This window comes from Lichenostomus cassidix, chromosome 2 (assembly GCF_008360975.1).
Source record: "Lichenostomus cassidix isolate B80296 chromosome 2, HeHo_3.0, whole genome shotgun sequence".
In the NCBI taxonomy this organism is placed as follows: domain Eukaryota; kingdom Metazoa; phylum Chordata; class Aves; order Passeriformes; family Meliphagidae; genus Lichenostomus; species Lichenostomus cassidix.
Genome location: NC_139482.1, coordinates 70,579,612 through 70,588,160, shown reverse-complemented (window position 1 = coordinate 70,588,160; position 8,549 = coordinate 70,579,612).

The window sequence follows — 8,549 nt, the reverse complement described above, 5'->3', positions numbered from 1 at the left end:
GGAGAGCAGAGAGAGCAGATGTCAGAGGTGTCTGGCATTTGGCCAGGGTCACACCAAAATAGGAACACATGCAAAATTCAAGAAAACATGAAGCCCTACAACATGAGAAGCTTCTACCCTCACAGGTAATAAAATGCACAACCTCAGATGAGGACCAGGACTGCAGAGTGGCAGAGTGGGGAGGGAAATTAATTACAACAGATCATAAACGTACTGGGGGAAGTAGTGATGTGTCCAGCATGGACAAGGGGAATACTACTGCTACCCAGTGAAATGCTCTCCACTAAACACTGCTGAGTAACAGGAGACTAACAGCCTTGTGTTGGTATTACTACACTTTACATTTCCAGCTTAGAGAATTAGACAGAGTTAGGAGAAAGGGAACCCTCATCCAGTGTCACTGCTCATTTCTTTCATCTGTGTTTTTAACGTGAAAGTCAGTGCGACCAGATAGACTTTGGCTTAGTATTCCTCTCCTGCTCACCTCAACAGGAGTGAAACTTATTAGCAGTTTGTAGTCTACCACTAAGTGACTGAGCTCTGAGCCAACAGACAAAACTTGGATTTCCTTCCCACAGCTGCACTGCTGGCTGACTCCTAGGAGGTTTTGAGTTTTGGTCCTTATAAATATAACCCACTAGGTAACTAAAATGCCTTTCTGTGCCTTCAAAAAGTTATACAATATCCAGAATTTCAGTACAACTTCCCAAAAGAGGTTCTAAGTATTCCCCCACACCCTCAAGTTAACAGTGCACAGAAGCAGTCCTGTGACTGGCAAGTGAATTGCATTTCACCTTGAAAGAAATAGGGACTTTCATTTCCAGAGAGTATGGCTCAGTTTCATATACAGGAAAATATAAATAAAGGAGAGGGAGAGAAAATAAGAGGGATCCATAAAGGGAGACAGTAAAGAGACTCTCTTCTATCAACAAGATGATAACAGCACTGCCCCATCCCAGATTCCCCTGGCAAAATTTTTATAATTGTTTTTAAAAACAATATTTTTATAATTACACTTGCCTTTAAAAATCCTTTTTCTCCTTCATTGTCATGGGAAAAATTCACATAGGCAACAAGGGAATCATTTGACAGCACATGGGGGGAAAGTGAAATTATTCCATGTAAAAGTGCTTTGAAATACACAAAAGGAATGTAATAAAAGAGTTGCAGTCTCTTGGATAATCAGTAACATTAATAGGCACAGTCATGCAGACAGAAGTGTGATTTTTTTTTTTAATCTGGCACCATGCATCAGGCTGAGAGCCTAAATTCTCTCCTTAATCCACATATAAAACACTGTTTTCTTTTTCTCTTTACCTTATCATGTTTCTTCTTTACTTAAAGGCTAGGATTTCCCCTTGTTCTTTATGGAGAAAAGTACTGAGCTAACAACTGAAATCCCTGCAGATGCAACACAGCTGGTGTGTTATTTTTCTGATTTAATTCAGTCAATTCAGGACAGTTTCTTGAAAGAAAAGATATCTGGTCTGGGATTCTTTAATGGGACTATTATGGTAGTGGCATCATACTGTAAAGGTGAACTTCACCTGTGTGATCCTGAGGACAGGCCACTGCTACAACCAAAACCAGGCTTTTGTAAATTAGTGCTCAGAAAACATTGCCTATACTTCATCCAGACTTCTGATTTTCAAGAATTGGTGAAAAGCAGATATATGGAATTAAAAAGGAACCAGTCTAAACCCACTGCTTCTATTACTAAGACAAATAAGAACAGAACCAGTGATAATGCAGAAGTGACAAGCAAGTAGGCTTTATAATTTCAAATTGGAGAATTTATAATTTCAAATTGAATTCTGTCAGTTGGACTGACAGAAGAATTATATTGCTGGATAATTCACAAGGGAATGACTAATGCAAGACTTTCAGTAGATTTACCTGGCAGGACAGACCCTGGCAGGAAAAAGCAGTGTGTGGAAAGGGGTATATTGAATACAGTGGAGAAACACAACACAGCATTACCCAGGATCACTCTCTTTGATTTCATTTGAGCAACAGTTGGACATAAAAATCCCAGTCAGAGCACATAGCTTTGTGTAGCAATCAGTCAGCTATTAGGTGTTACTCTGTGATGATGTGACTCACTTATGTAACGACAATTAAGTTGCTGTGCTAAATGACTCTGCTGATTAAATGCCTCAGTGCAGGTGCTATTCAGATTTACATTCATCATGTAAAGAGCGTGGCTTAATGCAGATGCTGATGGTATTTACAAATTAGCAGCTGTAGGGAATGAAAAGGCAGCAGAACCTCGGTGGTCAATACCAGAACTGCTTTAGTCACAGAGGACACACTCTGACCAGATGATCCTTTTAAGGCATCTGCTTTCACTGAGAGGGAGAAATCCCAAGATCAGTGAAGACTAAACAGGGCCAAGCAATCCCTGGTTACTTCTTCCATCTTTTACTGCACCAATTCCATCAACACGCAGCACTACAAGAAACATAGCAACTGAAGTCATAAGGAGAAGAGGCACCTAAGGGAACCTCAGAACTGTGAAAAAAGGTGTCCACTAGTCTTTGTTTTGGAGTTTCCTTCTCCTCAGTGAATTCAACTTCCCACAGACCCTTAGGGAATGCATCTGACACGTGGTTAGTGTTGAAAAGTGTCAGCATAGCTTGTGTGTTAGACACACTCAGTCCTTTCACCTGCTAGACAGAAATCAGATCTTGAGACTGGGGGAACTCCTAGAGACAGTGGGTGAAACTGCTGCAGAGCAGAAGCAAGAGACAGGACACAGAAGACTCTAATTTAAGCCTCCTCTGTCATTTGGTAGTGGACTCTGACAGCTCTTGCTGTATTTAAAATTGGGCTGTCAATCACTTATAGAACTTAGACCAATACAAGCTCTGATGCGAGAAGTTCCTATGGCAGGCAGCAGGGAAGAATTTGCAAGGAGGTAACCCTCTCAGCTTGCCCTGCCCTTTACAGTCTTATCCTGTGAGTCTGCCACTGGCTGCTGTGAGAACTGGGGACACTAATCCTCATGGACTTTTCTTCAGATCCTCCTGACATTCCAGCAAAGCAGTGGATGTCTGCTCTGTCCTCTCCGCAGCACTATCTGAGGAGCTATGCTCCTTCTGAGAAGGGAGACTTTGCATTTCACCCAGCTTGAAATAAGCTTCATGAAGCTGGGACAGGAACTGTGACAACAGTATATACCCTGCCTGACAGACTGGGTTTTTTAATATATTTATTTTCAACCTTCCTTTACTGCTGCTACAGTATGCCAATAGGAGAAAAACAGGTTAAAAGCCAAGGTAGATGGCACAAAAGAAAACCAGACAAAAGTCAAGCTTTCCCATATAGTCAGATGCTCTATAAACATGTTAGAGTACAGCAATTCACCTCACAGCACCAGTTGAGGATCACCAGAACAATGAGGCAGAGAATCACACTCATACCTCTGCAATCAGTTTCTCCCACCACTGGCTCATGGTTGGTAAAAAACATTAGACATCAAGATGTCAGAAGAAAAGACTTGATCTGATAGTGAAGATGAGAGAGGATCTTAAATTCCACATAGAATTGCTAGCAACATGCTGAGGTAACAGTTCTGCCCAATACTTCAGCATCATACATCATAACTTGCCCAAGGGTGAAAACTACTAGAGCAGAAAACGCATCACAGGGACCCTGAAATTCTGTTTCTTGAGGATATCTGTAATGCCGTAGTCAGTATTCCTGGGCTGACAAGAGCAATAAAGGTTGGTAGGCAACCCCATTCTTGTCAATGAGAAAAAAGCCTAAGAACAGCATGAGCTACATAGATAGATTTATGTCCCCAGCCAAGAGGCAACTGTAAAAAAACTGCTTGGACAGCTGGCTCAACAATGCGAAAACAACCGACCTTCAAAGAAAACATTCCAGTTATCATTTAGTATCTTTTCCTCCATCTTGAGCAGGAGTCATCTATATTTTCTCAAATAACTGTGCTTGTTCTATGCTTATAGCCATATTCTTCTTGTTAATTCTGTCTCCCAGCTCATTTTAAATGATTTCTAGTGGATGAGAAGAGCAAATGTAAACAGGTAAGCATTTTCAGAGTCTAAATAGCTGCTTCACTTGCAGTTCTCAGCTAGAGCTTATGAAAATAAAAGGTCTGCATCAGTCAACCCTAATATCTAACCTTAATCTTGATATATTATTGAGTTTATTCTTGTCTATTGCTGTGACAGCAACTGCTCATCTAAGAGGAAGAAAATGAGCAGAGCCCTGTTATATTATTTACATGGTGTCAAAAAGATGCAAAAAGCTTTACACACAAATAAAGAAAAAAGTCTCTGCCTTTGAGATTTTTAATCTAACTTTAAGGAGACACTACCAGTGGTTTCAGTGTCAGATGAGCAGCAGCATCATGTGTACAGGCTGGTGGTATACGTGTGTGGAGAATCCAGTGGCTATCTTCCTGATTATCATACATGCCTAATATTTTCAAACTACCATTTCCACAAGAACGTTTTCAGATATCAGCCAACAAATTGCACCTGACCACACATATAAATATTGGAAGATCGTTATAAATAGTGTCTCTGTGTTTGACACATTTACAAAATCTTTAACAGCTTTTTAATAGCTTTGAATTTTTTTTTTTCAGCTGGAACAAATTAAGCTATTTGTGTTGGCCTGTTGTACCACCTATTTTCACAGTTAGCCATCAGTACCAACAGTGATGCTGGTGTTACGATTTCTAAGTTATGTTCATTGACTTTAGCATAAAAAGATAGAATAACATTCTGAATTCACAAGGATTAACCTGTGGCACTCAACACACAGCCAGATTTCTGTATGGACTTTAACTGTTCTTAAGCAGTCTCTGAACACCTTAAAGTGGCTTCATGTGATCAAGAACAGGGTCTGAGGCTGGGCAATTCTAAGGGAAGTATAGGACAAGTTAAGAAATCAGGCACCAGTGACATACAAGAGGAACATCCAGAGGGCATCTACCAAAATCATCAGAGAAAGTGGAACCCCTGCATTAAAAGAGGACACCAAGATTGTCTGGTTCAGCCTAGAAAAGAAGAAAGAGGAAAAAATGTTGCCAGAGCTGGTTTTTATGAACACATGGATTATGAATCACTGTGAACATGAGATACAGAAAAGAACCATTCAAGCCAAACAACCAGTGGATAAAGGCAAGTAATGAATACACTTAGCCTGCAAACTATGCCTGGCAAAGCAATTTTATTTATGAACTGCCTTCTAGTGGAAGACAGAAGAAAGCGAGCAGGAAGTTCTAACTACTTTTTAATGGAGATTGATTAATCTGTGGAAAAGACTTTATGATGTGTTTGAACCCCAAAAGTAGGATTGGATTATCTGGGGCAGGAGGGATTTTCTTGCAGTTTAAGGCACAGGGACTGGGATGGGATTTGAGTGCACAGAGCTGTGAACCAAGAAAACACGTGTGACACAGCAACACTGGCTTGTGATCCAGTATGCACTTGGCTGTGAACAAGGGCTTAAATCCAGCTCTGCTCTCCCTTCTGCTTGTATCCTGTTCAGAAGAGCTAGTGGATGGCCAGGAGGTAGAGAAAACTGCTGCTGGAAAGGTCAAGTTCCAGAGGAGGTTCATGGGACTGGGTTTACCCTTATGCCAAGGGATTTTCTACACTAATTGCTATTTCTCGTCAGAAATAGTTGAGCAAAACACCTTGCTGACAGGCTCTATGTTTTTCTGATAATCACTCTTTCTCATGCCACTGTGAATGAATTCAGGAACTCAGGGGTTTCGCTCAGGAACTGAGAGAAACTCAGCAGTTTCTCTCTTCAATTAAAACTTACCAGAGAGAGCAGAGGGCTGTATAGATAAGTGTCAACAATACATCTACATCTACAGGAAAGATGTTGAACACCATGGGCCCATTCTCTGCAACTCAAACAGCTGTGAAGAGTAAGCTTAGAAAAGTTGCTCTCCTCTTCACACAGAAAGATAAAAGCCTAGATTTGTGCTCTTGTTTTTTAAATGCCCCCAAGATAAGTAGCTTGCCACAGCACCAAAGTAGGGGGCAAAGAGGTTTCACAAGAGATGGAAAAATATGTCTCTATTTATAAATGTTCAATGCAAATGCAAATGTTCATGGCAAAGCAAGACTAAACTGCTGAGTTTACTGGGGTGAGGCCAATCTCTCTTCATCAATGAAGGCTGAACAAATGCAAAAGGTTGCTTCTAGCTTTCACACTTAAAGAGTGATCTGTTACACTTCCACAATCACTGTTAGTGTTCAAAGATGAAACCTGTGGGTAAAATATGTTGTGACCCTTGCCTGTCGTATGTTGCATCTCAAACCCGGAACAACAGCTGTCTATATTGTTTCACTTCACAAAATTCTCCATAGAAGTTGTTGCCACTTTCTCTACCTCTTTGGGATGTAGGTCATATTTTAACAGAGATTAGTAGGAGCAGTCAGAGTACTTGGGATGTCATGAATGACTTTCACAAAGCAGACTTGCCTCACAATCCCTGACCAGAGATTTTCCACTGAGCCACTGGATCATAACCTGTAGTGTTATTTCACACTTATTCACCACTGCACATCTGCTTGGGTTTCCTCCAAAATAATCTGCTCTGGCCCATTAATCAGTTACATAGCTCTGTCCTGCACAGTGATGGTCAGTTGCAGACACACATGGGAAATTTTATCCAAGATATTAGCGGGCAGCTATCTATTACAACTCAGCCCTGCTGAGAACGGGTGAACATCAATTTATGCTCCAAGTCAGTACCTCCAGCCCTTAATACTGATGGGAAACAGAAGGCTATAATGAAATTTTAGAGTGAAAGAAAATCAGGCTTTTCAGTGTAGTACCTGCTCCACCACAAAAGAGACCAGATCCAGAGTAGTGCTTGTGATCTACAGCAATGCAATTCTGTTTTGTAAGCAGTGAAGGACAGGAAGAGGGAAACTACTACTCAACTGCTTTGCTAGGGGATGGTTACAATACACCAGCACCCTTGAGGTAACACAATGGGACATGGGACCCTTGGGGCTTGTGGAACCTGGAGGAAACACACACAGGTGGCAGGACATGGCCCAATTCAGTGGAAGATTCCTTCAAAGAGATGGAGTCACATTGTAGTTAGGGTGAGGTGCTGGACTGAATTGTGAAAAAAGTTCAGGGATCAGTATTTGCTGGATCAGAAAAAACTAGTAATAAATGAAACAAAGGTCTACTTACACTTGCTCGCTACACAAAGCTATGCAGCAATGATGATGGGCATGTCATCTTGGCTTGTGTCTGAAGGAGAAAGGACAATACATAGCCAACAGCACCCTCCACTGGGGCAGGATACTCAGCACATCTGCAGCTGCAAGGTTGGGTTAGCATGTGAAGTGAGAGAGAAGAAAGGAAGACATTCTCCACCTCTTTTGACCAATTACATGTTCTTTGTTCTTGCCCTTCAAAGGCACTGTTCCTACTTATGAAGGAGGCTGGGATGTAGATCAGCACTTTCCACTAAGAATGGGAATTGGGAGAGACTTCCTCCATCTCTTCTTCAGTTCTTCATATACTTCACAGGAAAAGGTTTAGTCAAGCTGCTCCTACTTTAACATTACAACAGACTGTTGTAAACAGAAGCAATTTCTGCTCAGCAAATATCTATCACTCTTCAGTGATTGCTGGTTATCTTCCTATTAGACAGTCACAAGGAGAAGGGAAAAAACAGGCTTTCCTTCCCTTTTCTTAGCTTCCTTACGAAATTATATATCCCTCTGCAGTTGTAGTTCCTTCTGTGGGGCTGAGGGTGTTAGGAAGGAACAGCTGCCCAACAGAAAGAAAAGCCTTCAAAGGTCCACTTGGTAAGAAACAGGCACTTAGCTGAACTTAAAGAGCATGAACAGCCTTTAGCTGGTTAAACACAGAGATATATATAAAGAGAGTCATGAAGAAAAGTGTCATATCCGTGAAGTACTCTGACAAAATCTTGAGAGGAGGTACTTGGCTGCAGGCAAGATGCCAGTGGAAGTGGTCTCCCTGACATGAAACAAATTCAGATGAGTTAAGAGTCAGGAAAGCTATAAGGTCACACAAAAGCTGCGATGAAAGCATCCAGAGGTGGCTCTGGGGGAGGCAGAACTCAGTGAAAGCCCTGCAGGAGACACAGCATGTTTCTACTGTGTTACTGTGAGAACAGAGAGCAAATCATGGCTTTGAGTATCTTTCCAAGCAAGCTCAAAGCACTCTCAACCCACCAACTGACCACAAGAATGGAAATCTTATTTTTTTTAATGATATGCCTTAGAAGCCTCTGAATTCCCCTGATGGGAGAGAGAGCCTCCTTTCAAAACAAATTACAGCACATTTCACTTGTATGAAAACAACAGTGTCAGCAAGACCCTGGCTGTGTTTTTAGACTTCCCATATTCAGCATATGAAACCATGTAAGAAAACAATAATAGCTGTATTTTCTTAAATACTTTTAGGCAGACCATTGTTTTGGGGAGAGTTAGAAGAACATCATGATTCAGTACTGGTAGTGTCATGGCACATAAATAAAATTCTCACCGAGAGCATAACAATCGCTTTGT